The 18,562-nt window shown below is 31.6% G+C and overlaps 1 pseudogene; it reads right to left on the bottom strand.

Moving 5' to 3' along the window:
• LOC127093927 (uncharacterized) overlaps positions 1 to 15,544 on the bottom strand; it is a 48,424-nt pseudogene extending 32,880 nt beyond the window's left edge.
• Between the last annotated feature and the right edge of the window lie 3,018 nt (positions 15,545 to 18,562).

The raw sequence follows: 18,562 nt of genomic DNA, 5'->3' as shown, positions 1-18,562 counted from the left end.
TATGTCTCTTGATGTTGTACCCAGATAAATTACCGTATGCATGAAAGTCATTGATTATGCAAAATAACATGACACACAGCTTAAAGTTAACACCTTTATACACATCATCAACATGCAGGGGCGAAGCTATATGATGGGAAGAGTGGGCCTATGCCCCCACCAAGATCATTATAATATTAATTTCTAGTATTATAAATGATATAATTATATAAAAAATGTATTATAAATTAAGAATTAAGTTCTATAGTGACCCACACTAAATAAATAAACTCTAATTTATATAATCTTTTACACCCATCCTTCTACTAAATTTACTTTAACTTACTTTTTGCTTGTTTTATTTATTTATTTTTTAAAAAATTGATTTGTTCCATGTAAGAAATAAAAAATATATTTTTAATAAAATAAAAGATAACCAACTTTCTTTCATTTTCCTTTTTTTTTTCAAACAAATCAAACATGAATTATTTTTTTTCTCACGACAAAGGGTTTCTTAATTTTTACTATTCTCTTTTTCACTGTTGATCTTTTAAAAAATAATATATATATATATATATGTGTGTGTGTGTGTGTGTGTGTGTGATCCCACCACTTATAATTTTTGGCTCCGTCCTTGTCAACATGAACACCTTCCTCCCACAAAAACCTTAAATATTCAATAAATGACGTTAAATAAACATTTATGTCATTCCCTAGGTGTTTTGGACCCAAAATCATCATTGATAACATTGTATATTTGCGCTTCATGCACAACCACAAAGATAGCTTGTAAATTATGAGAAGAGCATACCATGAAGTATGGTTTGTAATCAAATTACCAAACGAGTTCATTTTTTCGGTGGCAAGTTCAAGCCTAAGGTTCCTTGGCTGAAGGGAAAAATATGGAAACAACAAATCAACTTTCTTCCATTGCAATGAATCAGCTACATGGCGATTTTTCCATCACATACTCTTTGATAAGCATGCCATCTAGTATTATTTTTGTTATTTACATTGTTAAATAATCTCTTGAACTTTTGAATTATCGATAGGTACCACATCACCTTGGAAGGAATACCCTTTCTAGTTACACCATCATCATCTTCAGCATCATTATCCTTCTGCTTGTAGTGTGACTCCCTACATCTCGGTCACTTCTTCAAGTTTTCCTACTCTTGCATATATAATATGAAATCATAACGACATGCATGTATTTTTGACATAATCCAAATCCATTGGACATAATATCTTCTTGTTCTCACAATTATGATTCAACAACATGTTACCTTCTGGAAGCATTTCTTGTAACAATTCAAGCAATTCAATGAAACTTTTATCCGTCCACCCACATCTTGCCTTAAGATTAAATAGTTTTAACACAATTGATAATCTTGTAAAAAATTCTCGGATATAACGACTCTTCCATGTCTCTTTGCAGAGTTTCTTCCACATGATTTTTCTTAAAAGCATCTTCATAAAGTCGTCAACTTCAACTCTATATGAAACATGTCTTTTTTTGTCACTTCACCATATCATACCTATTTCATGTCATTTTGAATAATTCCATCACAAGCTAACTGGTTCAATATAACATCTCTTGTATAAAATGCCTATTTTAATTTAATTATTATGTGTGATCATTGAATTAATTTGGGGGGGGGGGGGGGGGGGGGTGACCTCGAGATAAGATTGTAGGAGTAATTAGAGATTAATGGAAGTTGACTAGAATTATTAGGAATTATTTTAGTAATTAAAATAATAATATTTTAATTTAATTAAATTAATTAAATGAAAAATAGAGAGTTTGAGGTTGAATTGAGATTTATGAAAAATAGAAGGGAGGAAGGAGTGCAAATGTTAGTAAGTGAGAGGCGAGTTTATAATTTTAACTAGATAACCCTAATTATATAAATTAGGAGATAACCTATGTTTAGGAGAGGATTTCAAATAGTATGTGAAAACAAAATTAGAGAGGAATAGGCTAGAAGGCTAAGAGGAGAGGAAAAGCTTAGAGTTTGAGGAAGAAGACTCATCAAACCAGATTACACTAATAGGATAACTAAGTAAGGGGGGAAAACTATCTCAATAATAGATATATGCATGAGGGGTAGAATTAAGAAGTCCTTAACCTCCAATAGGGCTTTGGAATTTTAATAAAATTTTGTTATAGATGAATGATTTGTTGTACGTAATGATGTTGGTGATGAAATCTATGTATATGAGGTATGATAAATTCTATTTTGATGTGTTATCATATAATCATCATTTTACTACTTCGAAGGTTTTGGGAATAACATGATTTTATAAAAAAAACCTGAACTAAATGTGTTGACACTACTATAAAATAGACCTTTCGTAATATCAATTTTACAATGGGCATCGCGTTAATCATGGTAATAATTTATTTTTGGGGCGCTTTTGTTTTTTGATATTTACTAAAGGACATATCACAACAGTCAAGTAGAACAACCATAGTGAAATATACATGAAGTGAAATGGTTCAAATCCCAACACCAATAATTTTGCCATTTACCGTTATATTAATGTGATTGACCTTGTATATCATATTAATGTGATTGACCTTGTATATCACATTAACAACTGAGGTGAAAGGTTCTACTTATTTATATATAAGTAAAATCATTTCTCTCTTTAGTACATAACAACCGTCTCGCTCAAAACAAAACCCTAACAATGCTTTCACTCATATCTCTCAAAACAAAACCCTAATAACTTTGTTAGTCGTCTCTCTCATATGAAAACCCCAAAACGAAACCAATATCAAATCTTAGCCAATGGGTATTTACAGGTTCGTTTTCAATATAGTTTATTTTTAAAATCTGTTTCAATAGCTTGTTTTATAATGTTTGAATTTTCTGCTTGTTTTGACTTGTAGGTAGAGATGCTTGTTTCAATAAAGAGGACAAAGCTAAAGTTAGCGTTGCAAACTTATGTCAAAGATCCAGAATGACATCCATTCAAGATAGACACAAGTTTGCGGATCTAACTTTAGCGTCATCCTTATTTCATTATGGACACGCCATTATGGGCCATGTATGGTACGCTTATGAAGCATTCTATGACTTGATACATTTGCTGTATCGTGTTTGTTGTTGATGAATGTATTTGATGAATGTTGTTGTTAATGTTTTTTTTTTAAATATAAGTTTATCATCTATTATGTGGTTTGAGTGTTTTTCCAATCCCTTACTGAATATATAAATTTTCAAACTGGATTAGAAAATTATAATATGATAGATAAAGTTGTATTATAAAATAAGGACACGTTCAATTCTTGACAAGAATTCTTCACAATATTATCTGCATGTTGTTCTTTGACAATTAGAACTTGGTTTAGTGATTGTAGTTCTTCAACCACCCCTCTCTCAGCCTCTAATTTTGTTTGCAAAATATTATTTACTTTGCAAACAAAATTAGAGGTAGAGAGAGAGGTGTGGTTGAAGAACTACAATCACTAAACCAAGTTCTAACAGTTAAAGAGAAAAATATGGATAAGGAGTTGAAGAACTTTTGTCAACCATTGAACGTGAACTTGTTCTTCTAATATAACTTAATTTGTCATATTATAATGTTCTAGTGCAGATTGAAAGGTTATAAGTTCAGTGATCATTGACGAAATAAGCATTCCATATAATTGATAATAAACTCAGTTGTATATATCACAACGGCTGTTTAGCACAACCGTTGTTAAATATTTTGCATTAAAAATAATAACAATGGTTGTTCAAATTAACCATTATGGTAGGTAATGCTACATAGATACAATCATGGTCGCACGACTGTGGTGGAAAATATCATACATACAATCACACCTTACCTTACAACGGTTGGTCCAACGTGGTGATATCCCTTTTCCAACCGTTGTGATAAGTGTTTTCCGTAGTAGTGTGAGTTGATGAAATTAGGTGTTATTTCAATATCATATGTGGGTAATGTTTTTGGATAGATTTTGGGTGCCTTGACCAAGAATTAGGAGTTTGTATTGAACTTCATTGAAGCATATAAAGTTCTACAGATCTCATGGAACTGACGGGCATCACGACCGTGACAGGTAACCCGTCATGCTGTCCAGGCTTGTCTTTCAAGTCGATCATCATATGAGGGATGTTCTGGAGTTTTGAGGTCGGTGAAGGGTGTCAATACCGTGATGGGTAACCCGTCATGATTCTGCAATGGGCACAACTACTTGTTTTGATGATATTAAATTGCAGATTTTGATTTTTTAACTTTTATGAATGTTTTGGGTACTGTTAGATTATGTTAGCTACTGTTGAGAGGTGTTTTGGTATGGCTTAGTGACTAAACAAGATTTTTAATCGAATATATGAATTATTTGATGAATGATGGGTATGTGCATACATGATGATGATGTTATGTTAATTGTTGTGAATTGTGATGATGGTATGATGTTGTATGAGCATGAATTATATCGTTGAATTATGAGAATGTTATTGTAGGATGATAGTTCGAGAGGGGAGCTATTATCATTGAGTCAATGCATATTTTGTTTATTTTCGGAAGGGGGATTTAAACATTATGTTGTTATTGCATTGACGTATTATGACATGCATTCATTGTGTCATTGTTGTTAATGAAAGAAGCAAGTTGCAATCCGAGCAAGGTGGATTCGGGGTTCGAGCAGGGTGAACCTGATTCCTGGGTGAACCAATTGATGATGATATGATACCACATGAATATGAGTCTTGTTGATGTTGTGAGTATCATTGCATAATTTAAATGATGAATATGTAATTATTGTCGCGACGCGAAAAATACCCGAGCATAAGGAATGCTCAAAATATAAACAAAATAGAGTCGCCATCAAACTTTATTTATTCCCAAAGAGGGAAAGGTAAAATATCAATAAAACCCACGAAAAATAAAAAGAAATGGTCGTTGCAACCAAATCGGGTTGGGGAGTCAGTCATACAAGGGGAAGGTATTAACATCCCTCACATCCATCGTACTCGATGTGAACCATTTAGTTAGTTTCGTGTAAGAGTGTTAGCATGATATCATTTGCGATCTTCTACCTATCGAGTGAGAAAAGAGAAAGAAAGAAAGGAAATACTTAGGGTTTTTTAATATTAATATGCCTAACAAGATTTCGCAATCCTGCTCCTACACATCTTCAGGTGCTATGAAGAACTCAAGGCATACATAGTTCTACTCAAAGAGAACTATTTAATGAATTACTTTTAAAGAGAGTGATGCTTGGGTCATATTTGAGCGATTAAACCTTTACTTGTTGCTCGCTCTTGGAGGCTGAAGTCGTTGCTTGTTACGCGTCAAAATGGATGTTGCGTACTCTTTTCTAAAAATGTTTTCAGAGTCGCACAAGGGCAGAAAACAAGTTTGATGAGTTTGAGTTGATTTTAAAGGGAGACAGTCATCCAAGCAGGGAGCTCTACTGCAGTACTCAAATGCCCAAAAAGAAAGAGGCTTAAGCCTAATCATTCTCTTTTCATCCAAAAAATTTACTTATGAAAAATGTGTGACAAATTAGGTCAAAGTTCAATAGTGAAAGACGATTATTCAGACAAGGAGCTCTATTGCAGTGCCTAAATAATCGAGAAAGAGAAGGTCGATACCCAGTCAATCTTTTTATTCTATAAGAGAAAAATGACTTAATTCAGATAAGTATTGTATTTTAATATGGAAGACGAATATTTGAACATGGAGCTCTACAACAGTATCCTAACATTCGAAATAGAGAAAGTCCATACCTAAATAGTTTCTTCCATTTTTATTGTAAAAAACTTTTTAAAATAGGGGGACGACTTGACGTTGGATCAAGTGTCAGAAGTTGACTTATGAAAATAATTTGAATATGGTGGGGGTAATGCTCGAATTTATATTCGATTTGGATTTGATTTGGGAAAAAGGCTCGACGTTGAATCAAATATTTTTTTTGTTCTTTTCTAAAAGTGGTTGATTTTAATCTTTTGTTAACAATCAAATGATACATTAAAGTAAATGATAGTGGTAAATTTATTACACATTTCGGATATGGGGGTATATTTTGCTGAATGGGGATACAACACAATAATGAAATGATACAAGCATTGAAAGACAATTGTAAGAAAAAAAGATTCTCGCTGTAAGAAGTCCCAAGAGAAAGCCAAGGGACTTGAAGCAAAAATTAGAAATTAAACTACATAATTTAGCGCTATGTTAAGCAATCGTAAAGCGACTCATGTAAGATTCACCATATCTGAGGTCGGTCAACAAGATTGTATACGTGTAAGCAATTTCTGAAGTTAAATTGAATTTTTAACTTCAAAATTGCTATGCATCTGTGAAAAACTGATTTTAAGCAATAAAAAAAAACAAAAATTAAACTAAAAGAATTTAACACTATGTTAAGCAATCGTAAAGTGATTCACGTAGGAATCACCCTATCTGAGGCCGGTCAACAAGACTCTATGCACTTAAATAATTTTCTGAAGTTAAATTAAATTTTTAACTCCGAAATTGTTAGGCATCTGTGAAAAACCGATCGGACAATAAATCAATTTTTTTTCTTTAATAATCCAAAAAAACAATTGAATCAATAAATAATAAATGACAAAAATAATAAATAACAACGACAACAATTATAATTATAATAAGAAGAAGAAGACTAATAATAAATAATGATAATGAATTAACATTTATAATAAACTAATAATAATAATAATAATAATAATAATAATAATAATAAAATAATACATAATAATAATATAAAAAAACAATAATAAGCCAAAATAAAAATTATTAAACAATAATAATAATAAATAATAATAATAATAACAATACAATGTAATAATAATAATAACAACAACAACAAGAACAACAACAACAACAACAACAATAATAATATAATAATAATAATAATAATAATAATAATAATAAATAATAATAATAATAATAATATAATAATAATAATAAATTAAAAAAATTATAATTAACCAAAAATAATCATAACAATAAATAATACATAATAATAATCAATAATAAATTATAAATAATAATAAATGAAATCAATAAATAAATGATAATAACAATGATTAATCAATAATAAAAAAATAAAAATAAGAAAACTAATAATAAAATGAATGAAATCAATAAATACATAAAAATAGTAATTAATCAACAATAATAATGATAATTAATATTAATAAATAGTCTAATAATAATACATATAATAATAATAATAAATATGTAATAGTTAAAAATAATAATAAAATATATAAATGGTTAAATAATAACAATAATAATAATAATAATAATAATAATAATAATAATAATAATATACATATAAAAAGAAAATAAATAAACAAAAACAACAAACACAAAAGATGTGGTTCGGTGAAGGTGGCCTATAGAAAGGGGAAAAATATTTTTTTTCAAAAAAAGAAATCCTCAATTAGGCGTCGACACATGGTGAATGGATGGAAATGTCAAAACAAAACAAAATCAGTTTCTCCTTCCTCACGCGTTTTTCTTCATAGTAACGCACATTTTTCTTTTCACCAAATCAATTTTTTTATGAACACAGGCAGACTCTCATCTCCTCTCAGATCCATAAAATACAAAGCTTTCCTTTCTCAAACTTAAAAAACAAACCAAACTATTTCTTGCAAACAAACCAAAATAAACAAAAGGTAGCAAGACATGAAGTAAGGATACAATATAAAAAGAGGAAAACAAAGGGAATCCAACTGAAGAGGGATTTGTTGAAAATGTTGTTGTTGTGGCGTTGTGAACGAAAATAGAGAAAATGGTTTCGCTGTGCGTTTCATTTGAAGGGAGCGGATCAGTGTGGTTATGAGTTTATCGAAGGTTTTTGTTCTATTTTTTATGGGGAGGATGAGAGGAAGACAAATGGTTTGTGAATACGGTTGTTACATGTTTGTATGCGCGGAGAGGTGTTATGGTTGTTGTTGCGGCGAGGTCACGAAAACGATAATGGTGGACAAAGAGAAGGTCTGGTTGGGTGGGGTTGCGGTTATGAAAAAGGTTCGAAGGTGGTGGAAGATTGTTGTACGTTGATCTGTTTTGAGATAGGATGAATGAGCTTATGTTGTGTGATGATATGTTTAAAAGAGTGGAGAGCGTGGTGGTTTATGGAGGGAGTTACAATTTCATGGTGTTGGATCGGTGGCATGTGGTTTATTGTTGGTGGATGATGGTACATGAAGGGTGGTTAGAGGTGGTTGTGAAGGTGGGGTTCCCGTTTTTTGTGTGATGGAAATGAGGATGATGAACTTCTTCCTTTCCCTGTTTTGAGAATGAATGAGAGAGTATTTTTGGTTTTGTTTTTTTCAGATATTTTTCAGAGTGAGAGTATGTTTTATTTTTCTTTCTTTCTGGTATTTTTCACAAGTTAGAAGAGATGAATATTAGGTTATGTTTGGATATTATAAAATGAACGGAGTAGAATGGAGTGGAGCAGAGTGAGACAGAGCGGAATGGAGCGGAGCAGAACGAATACTCCATTCCATTGTTTGGAAATTTTAGAACGGAATAGGGCAAGTTGTTCATTTATCCCAAATTATAGGGAAAGAAATATGGTGGTAAGTGATGGAATGGAATGGAATCCATACCACTCTATTCCGCTCCGCTCCATGGCATTTTAAGTGATCTAAACAATGGAATATCATTCCACTCTATCTCATTCTATTCTTCAATTCACGTGGGGGAGGGATAATATCTACAAGGCTAGAAAAAATGTTTTCTACTTTCCCTCCAATGCCAGCTGCCACGCGCTAATTGGAGAGGGAGGATAATTAATTTATTCGAAGTTCTTTCACAACTTAGTAAATAAATAATAGAAAAAGAAAAACTAAAATTAAAAATATTAATTAAAAATAAAGAATAAACACAAAATAAAATAAAATAATAAATATAATTAATTCTAAATAAATCTATTAAATAATTTGGTTAAAAAACAAAAAAGTCAGACACAAAAAGTGCTAGAAAAAAAAACTGATTGCACCAAAGTTATCAACACGGAATAAACTTCTTGGAAACATAGAGGTTTTGATTAGATTTTAAAGTAAAAAATGTCCGGTTAAAAGGCTCAAGTTGATTTAAATGCAATCGAAAAAATAGTAAAAAAATTAAAACGAGCACGCTAGTTTGAACTACGCGAATCGTAAATCAATAAAAATGACGTTTGAAAGCTCAATTTTTAAATTTTTTGCCCACTAGTTCGTTATACAGTTGAGAAACGATTCGACCGGTCTGTCTGTAGATCTGAAAAATAACTTCGAGCGATATTTCGAGCACTATGCGAAACAAAATGGATGTTATGACAAGTATAAAATTCAAATGTCTTGTAAATGATTTGAAATGTTGACTGAATAACCGTGAATAGACAATCATATGCAGATGAATCACTTTTGGACCATTTACTTCTGATTCTCAATCATAAATAAAATCCTACAAAGATTCAGATGGCGATAATACTCTTGATTGTCACCTTATGGACCTCTGAAACAAGATGAAACTGAATGAATGATGCACTGAGATTTGAGAAATCAAATCTTTTGACTTCTCAATCAACATATGACTGAATGAATGTCATCAAGACAAGATGAAATGCCAGAACTCCTGAATTCTCATCAAAACCCTGATGAATGCTTTTAACTGATAAAATACATGACAAAATGGATCAATTGTGCTATACTGATGCAAGTGAAAAACTTAGGGTATGGAAATTGCTTTGTGTATGTTGATGGATTGGGTGTGAAAATGATGTTGTGTGATTGTTGTTGGATGAGTAGATATTTGAATTCTACCTTGAAGTTTATATCGTTAGGTTATTGATGTGAATTCTCATCCCATTTGCTTTAATGTTTCCCACCATGGGTATCTTGCAGATACTCAGGAGTATAGTTGTTTTTGTGAGTAGGAAATAACTCTTGGAGTTATTTTCATTTAGTAACCACATTTCTAGTAATTATGCTCTGATTCTGTAACACTTGGGGCGAACAATGTTTTCTTTTATTATGTTGAGATATTTTGAAGTTGTTGAGATTTGGATATTGAATTTCATTTTTGAACAATTTTGTGAAAGTTAAACTCTTTAAAGACCCAAATTGAAGTTATATGTTTTATTACCGCGATCAATGTGATTCTGCTGTGATGATGCCCTAAGTGAAGGTGAGCATGCGATGACAGGTGTTGTATGTTGTTTACTTTTCCAATGCATGTTTTTAGAATTTCTATATGTTGTAGGTTGGTTGTCAAAGTGACACCCTTAATTGTTGAGTAATTCTTTTTATATAGTTTTGGGGTTTAGGGTGTTACAACAACAACAACAACAAAGATAATAACAATAACATCATCATCAACAACAACAATTACAACAAAAACAACCATAACAACAACAACAATAACAACATCCATGGAGAAATTTTTACATACCAAAAATGTGATGAGAGACTCAAAGAAAAGTGTTGGTTTGAGGTTTGAGCTTCCTTCCTCCTTGGAGAAGATGAAGAATGGTGTTTCAGTTCGTTAGGTGGAGAATAATGGCGTTCCTTTCATTCACTAGGGCGCAAAAAGTGAATGAGACTTAACATTCTGGTGAAAGAATAAAATATTATTTAGAGATTTCATCTTGATTTCTGCAAAACCGATGAAACATAACCCAGGTAAAAACTGGGTTCAATTTAATTAAATAAAATATTACTTACAATATTTGTCTCGGTTTTCTAGAAAATTGAGGGACTAGATGATTTATAAAAAAACGACGTCTTTTTGGTTCTAAATAAAACATAAAATTGCAGGAGCTGAGAATCGAACTCAAACCATGAGCAACATTTTATGTCGATTTTTAGCAAAACCGAGGTTTAAGATATATATATATATATATATATATATATATATATATATTATATATATATATATATATATATATATTATATATATATATATATATATATATATATATATATATATATGGAGCATTCTAGGTTATTTGCCTCAGTTTTTCAGTGGCTGAGGTGAAAACTTTGTCATGAAATGTATTATTTGTAATATTGTCGAATTCATGATTTTTAACGAATCAGAAATTCAATATTCTCAAGAACCCAATCAGAACATCCTTTTGGGAAAATTAATTACGGATAAACATATTCACAAAGCCTTTATCCAATCTTCCCTAGCCAACATATGGTGCAATCACCAAAATCTCTCTGGTTTGGAATTAAAGCCTATTGTATTCAAAATATATATGGATAATTTGGATGACAAAACTCGAATTTTAAGAGGGAGTGCTTGGATTTTTCAAAACTATTGGTTTATTCTCCAAGAATGGAATGAAATTGCTCCTATCAAAGATTTGGAGTTCACCAGAGTTCATATTTGGGGCAATTATGGGTTTTACCCATCAATGTAAAAACAACCCAAATGGCAATGAAGCTGGGTGAAAAAATAAGGGAAGCCAAATAGGTCTGTGATTGTGAAAATCAAAGTCAAACTAAGCATCCTAAGTCCAATCAAACTAGGGATGTATATCGGAAGCAAAGCTAGTGGGGCCATGATTTTAGGTATGATAAATTACCTATGTGTTGCTTTATTTATGGCATTATGGGGCATAATAAAGATCACTGAAAGAATCATATCACCCTTAACCATGGCATCAACGAAATCAACCCATTGAATCATTGGATGAAGGCTACACAACATGGTAGAAAATAGATGAATCAAAAGGAAAATTTGTTCAACAACAATCCATCCAAGATGACAAGTATCAGTAGATACATCCTCATCCCCAGATCTATGCTTGAACATCTAAACACTCTTTCTTTGGAAGACAAGAATGGGAAAGGTCTAGAATATAACAAAAGAAATGGTTCAAATGTTTGCAGCACAAGCAAGACAAGAAAGACCATAGATGAAAACATTCATAAGGAGATGATAGAAAATATGATTACAGGAGCAACAACTACCACATAAACCACTACAGAACAAATGGAAGGCCTTACAATGCAGGCCACCCCTGAGTCATGAAGATCTTGTCCTGGAACTACAAGGAGTTGGGAAACCTCCAAACCATCGTAAATCTCAAAAGTCTATTTCTTTTCTACTCTCCTGATATTGTTTTCCTTTCTGAAACAAAAAAAAACAGCTAATGATAAAGTCTATAAGTCTCTGCTCAATATTAGAAATCTCACCAATATGCATTGTATTAGCACTAATAATGATAATGAGGGTATTACTTCTATGGAGAAAAGATATAACCCTTAATATCATTGACTGTAATAACAATTACATTGATTTTTATGTGTCTTCTCAATATTTGTATAATTCTATTATCACTAATATTATATGGAGGATCATAAAAAAAACTAATATTATGTGAAGGGGAACATGGATATATGGTTATACTAAAAGAAATAAAAAAAACTATTACTTGCTCTCTTATCTCTAACCTTGCTCAGAGGCATTATTATGCTAACTGAATTCTTTTTGGTGATCTTAACTTGATTACTAATGTGCAGAAAAAGATAAGGGGTAACCCTATGGACTCCAACCTTACTAATAATATCAACAATACCTTTAATGATTATCTTCTTAATGACCTAGGGTTTTCTAATAATATGGAGACTTGGTGCAATAATCAAGACGGGAATCATTTTATTTTTCTGCTAGATTTGACACATTTCTAGCTACTAATGGGTAGATCGATGGATCTTTTTTCTTTTCATTAAGTGAGTCGCCTACCTAGACAAATTTCTGACCATGACCCCATCTTACTCAAGGAATCCAATAATAAAAACCACTCAAACCCCAATAAGAATCAAGGCAAACCTAACATATTTGAGAGGTTATGGCTGGAGCATCCAGATATTAAGCACATTGTTAAAGATTACTATAACTACATTAAGGGGGAAACCACTAGTAAACTACACTACACTCTTAACCAATTATGGAACTAGGGAAGGAAAACTTATGGCAACATTGGTAGAAACATAAAGGATCTCCAAAATGACCTTACCATTGCCCAGAATAACAATGCCAACAATAGGAATAAAGGCATACTTTTCAAAATTTAAGAAGAGATCAATAATCTCATGCTTAAGGAAGAGTTATGGTAGGTTCAACGAACCAAAACCCATTGGCTAAGGGAAGGTTACCACAACATTAAAAATTTTCCATAGTAAAGCTAATCTTATAAGAACTCATAACCGAATATCTTTCATCACTAAAAACAAGGGTGAAATTACAACAAACATAGATGATATTATAGCTACACTCACTAATTTCTTCATTGATCAATTCAAATACTCCAACACTAGCAATGTGAATTGGTATTTGCTTAGCATCAAAGAGAAGCTCAATGAAGACATGAACAAAGAGTTGTACAAACCCTTCACATAATAGGAAATTTATTCCTCCATGATGAATCGTAAGGCTACTAAACACTTAGTCCCATGCATTGACACATCATCTAGATCAAGCATATAAGTGTTATCAATCCTAGAACCCTTTACCACAAGGTCATTACTTCCTTTATGCTAAATTTCACAACTAAGAGTATCAAAAAATATGGAATACCCTTCGTCACATAATTGAATAATGCTAAGTAAGTTGTGTTTTAGCCCTTTGACTAAAAGCACATTTTCAATGGTAATTATAGAGGGATTTCCCACAATAACTTCACCAAGGATTTTACCTTTCGTATTATCCCCATACATGATATGACCGCTTTCCTTCTTATCAAAATTAATGAATATGGAAGCATCTCTTGTCATGAGTCTTGAACATCCTCTATCTAGAAACCATAATCTTTTTCGTTGGGGAAAGACTTCCCTACGACAATCAAATAGGTAATTTAGGTCCCCAACTAATGATTCCTTTAGGATTTGTTGAGGTACACTTATGAACCCCTATAATTTTACCATTGGGAACTTGAATGTTCCTAATATTACAAAGAGGCCTAATGTGACCATTATCATCACAATAATTATAAATAACTTTAGATGAAATGCTTCTTCTATTTCTTTTAGTGACATGAGGGTTTTCCTTAAAAATCTTCCCTCTTTCACTCGAAGAACTAGAACAAGTACAAGATAATGAAGTAGCATGTGTTAGTTGTCCTTTAAGAGTTTCGTTCTCAAGTTTTAAAATTAGACACTCAACACATTCCATTATTTCCATTTTTTCAACTAAAGTATCTGAAACATTATAACGCTCATCAACTAGAGATGTATGTGTTTCCTTAAGAGTTTCCAAAGCGTGATTAAGATTAATTTTCTCCTCTTCAAGTTTTAAAATAATTTATTTTTGGAGAGAAATCTTCTTAAAAGAATTTATGGAATCCGTATACATATCATTGAACACTTTCGATAATTCACTATAAGAAGACTCATTATCGAAATCAAAATTATATACCTTTGATGTTTCACCTTTCTTACGTGCCATTAAACATAGGTTGGCACACTCATCACCCGAACTTGAATAAGAATCAGAGGAGGAGCTCTCATCCTCTTCTTCCCATGTGATATAAGCTTTATGACCTTTGGAGATTTTTCCTTTCGTCTTGTAGAATTCTTTATCTTTCTTTTTATGATGTTTGGTGAGACTTTGACAAGTGGTTCTAAAATGTCACGATTGTCCGCATTTGTAACACGTAATATCATCATACTTTTTCTTGTGTTCATTCTTAGGTGGGTGAGTACTTCTGAAATTCACTAGTTCTGTGTCACTATGCTTGAGCTTGTTTCTATTTAAATATCTATTGTAGAGTCTGACGAATAAACCCATATCTTCCTTTTTAGAATATTCGTTGTCAGAGTTGTAACTTTCTTCCTTTGAATTCTTCCCTTTAGATGACAAAGCTTTTAAAGAAAGATTTTGTTTCTCTTCTTTTCCTTTCTATTTCTTTTTCGAATTTACTTCGCTATCGACGAGTCATTTCAGCTCATTCTCATGCTCGACTAACTTTCCAAACAGTTTTGTAATATCCGAAGTATTAAGATCGTTATATTTTTTAATAGTGGTGACCTTTGGTTGTCACTCCTTACACATAGATCTCAATATTTTGTTAGTATAATATTTGTTAGTAAATGTTTTGCCCAAGTTACGTAATTTGTTGATTAAGTGGAGGAATATAGTTTGCATGTAATCCACAGATTCTCTGGGTTCCATACAAAATAGTTTAAACTCCTCTATAAACATATTGATTTTAGAATCCTTCACGTTATTTGTTCCTTCAAAGTGAGTTTGCAGAGCGTCTCGCATACCTTTAGCACTCGTATGATGTGAAATTGAGTAGAATGCTTTCGCGTTTAAAGAGGAGATAAGTATGTTCCTCACTTTCAAATCATATGAAGCCTTTTTGGTCTCATCATCCATCCAATCCTTAGGATGTTTAACAACGTCATCAAACATCCTTAGGGATATATGGTCCCTCGGTGACGTCACACCATAGATTTTTGTCAATTGATAATAAGTTTACATACATGTTCTCTTTCCAATAAGTATAATTTTCGTCTTTAAAAACACGTGCTCTATTATATGCTCCCTTAGGGTCGTCATCATCCGCCATATTCACGACTTTTAGATGTTGATTAGGCACAATCAAAAGAACATTTCTTGATTCCAATGGTTGGGTGTGAATATGCAAGTAGACAAACGGTCTAAAGGGGGGGGGGGGGATAAATCCTTATTAAAAAATTCAACCGCTTTTCAAAAATAGTACCAGAGTTTTTCGGTCTTGAAGCAAAAATATGAAAATTATACGTTTATTGAAATTTGATCACGTTAACATTAAATCGATTCACAAACACCATATATGGTTTTATGATGATACACAAAGACATTTAATTGATTCAGTTGTATATTCCATAAGGTGTGTTTATACAACGATTCAATATCAATGAATTCTAACCTCAATTATTTTTTTAGAATTTAATCACCAATTCAGCTCGATTAGGTACCAATTCTGACAAAACTTAATATTACATAATAAATCACTATCAATTGAATATACGATATAATTAAATGCTAGAGGAAGGAAGAGATGACACAAGGATTTATAGTGCTTTGGCATTCATCCTCGTTTTGCCTACGTGCACTCTTCAATGGTTTCCCAATAGAACATGCATTGTTCCTTTTTATTTGAAAAATATTTGCAAAAGTTCATATACTCACCAATCCACAATAATGTTGGTAATTATAAAACCTCCTATCAGGATCTTTACTTGTATACAACGTAATTTCAAACTCTTACGCATAATCTTTACTCGATTAACGTTTCTTGAATATTCCAATATCATCAATCTACTCCAAGCCATCGTGTGTAGAAATCAACCCCTTGATCCTACTGATTCTCTGAACGATGAATTGTCCAAAGATTTGAGAAGAACTCTGCCTTATCCGTAGCCTTCCACATAGTCACTACCCGAGCAATCTGAAGAGAATAACCTCATTCTTTTCACTGGACTTTTTTAGCACCAATGACAACAAAAATCTCAACCAAATCTATAAGAACAATTAGCTTCAAGATCACATCTCCTTAAATTCATTACAAATATGTTGTTATTAAGATCTGGAATCAAACTGAAGTTGAAGATGTAAGAGTTACGTTGCAAGAGCTTTGAACTTTAAAAAATAGAAAGTGTTGATTTTTTAGAGGATCACACAAAAATGGTTATGAGTTTGTTGATTCGTTACATGAAAAATGATGACAAAAAGGTTTTATATGTGCTTGAGATTCAACATAAAATTTGGTTGAAAAAGTTAGTTAGATTCAAATCAAGAGTATTTCATGATTTGAATCAACTGAACAAGTGAAGTGGAATAAAAGAAAAACAGAATTTTGACCCATTTTTCAATTGATTCGAATAAAGAGCAAAGTCTAATTCAAATCAAAGACCCCGTGATTCGAATAAAGTATTAATTCTAATTCGAATCAATTCAACCAGAGCCAACTGAAAAATATGGAAAATTTGTGTGATTTGAATCAGGTGTAAAATCTGATTCAAATTAACTCAAGTAGAGGTGACCCATAATTTCCTTATTCGAATCATGTGTAAATTTTGATTCAAATCAATGTGTTTTAAAATATCTAGTTTCCCTCTGTCCAAAGTGATTCGAATCAGGATATGTGCTTGAATCAATTCAAACACAAAAAATCTCTATTTTTCATAATTTTCAAAGGACTTTGAGATTTTGCCCCACCTAACTTGAATCAATAGCATATATGTCTCTTATTCCACTAGCTCATACAATTGTTAAAAACATCATGATGAAGTTCAAACCGAACCAATGGTTTATGCATGCTAAACTATCCCTTCGGTCACGAAGAAAATCGAGGTGAATAAGCTATTTTTTTTAATTATCTTGTTTACACAGAATATTAAAAATACATTGTAAAATTTGTTTCCGAATGAGAATTTTTATTTTCCATGCCCAGATCACATGCAAGATGCTAGAGATTTGTTTCCCAATGAGAATTTTTATTTTTTGCACTTGCAATCCATCCCAGAGATTTGTAGTAGCAACTCATGATGAAATGAACGGTGGTGAATATCTCTTTCAATATATATTCATCAAAACTCTTCCAACATATCTCTAGGGTAAAATGATGTTTGATGAATATCTCTTTGGGGCAACTACATATAAGTTAGTCTTATGGTAAAATCTGTTTAACGAGTGATTTTATAGTAAAATATGATTATTAAACACCTCAATTTTATTATAAAATCGAGGTGAATAATTTTTTTTTAAATTATATTGTCTACACCGAATATTAAAATACATTATTTACAATAAATCTTTGGTGATATCCATATTTTGTTGAATACCCTTTAAAACATTTTTTTTTTGAAACAAGAATGATTTTCTGCACTTGCAATTTATCAAATGAGTACTCTTCAAAGGTTGAGCTCCTTTCTTTTAATTGAGGATTATTCCAAAAATAGAAAAACTAAAATATCAACACCATTATGTGAGATTGATTGTAAGGGCAGAAAAATGTTTTGTTCAAAATAGAAGAACATTGAAGATTTTTTCTGTCTTGTAATCCATCCCAAATGATGATGCTTGCGAGTTTGTGGTGACTTCATATTAGTAAGGATTAGGGTCAAATTTTTTTAACGAATGCTTTTATAGTAAAATCTTATTATTTTATGTCTCTGTTAAATAGAAAACCGAAGGGTTAGAACATTTTGTTTACACTTATAAACAAATAAAACCATAAACTGCGTTAGCTGAGAATCGAAGCTTGTACTGAGTTGTTTTTTTCACCTCGGTGTTTTGAAAAACTGAGGGAATATATGGTTTATTATTATTTTTTTAATAATAAAAAATAGCATGCCTTGACTTTATACTTTGATTTTCTATTGTTCGAGGTGAAAACTTCGTTATGAAAAGCGTTATTTGTTGTAGTAATTTCTTGTTCTCATGTTTCTGATTGGCTGAATGCTATGCATGATGAATTAAATTCTATATCTCATAATGGTGTTTGGGATCTTACAGAATTTCCAGTTGGTTGCAAGGCCATTGGATACAAATAGGTTTTCAAAACTAAATGTAATCTTGATGGTAAAATTGATAGATATAA

Source organism: Lathyrus oleraceus, chromosome 6 (assembly GCF_024323335.1).
Source record: "Lathyrus oleraceus cultivar Zhongwan6 chromosome 6, CAAS_Psat_ZW6_1.0, whole genome shotgun sequence".
In the NCBI taxonomy this organism is placed as follows: domain Eukaryota; kingdom Viridiplantae; phylum Streptophyta; class Magnoliopsida; order Fabales; family Fabaceae; genus Lathyrus; species Lathyrus oleraceus.
Note: the sequence above shows the minus strand (reverse complement) of the source record. Positions and strands in the feature narration are given on the sequence as shown.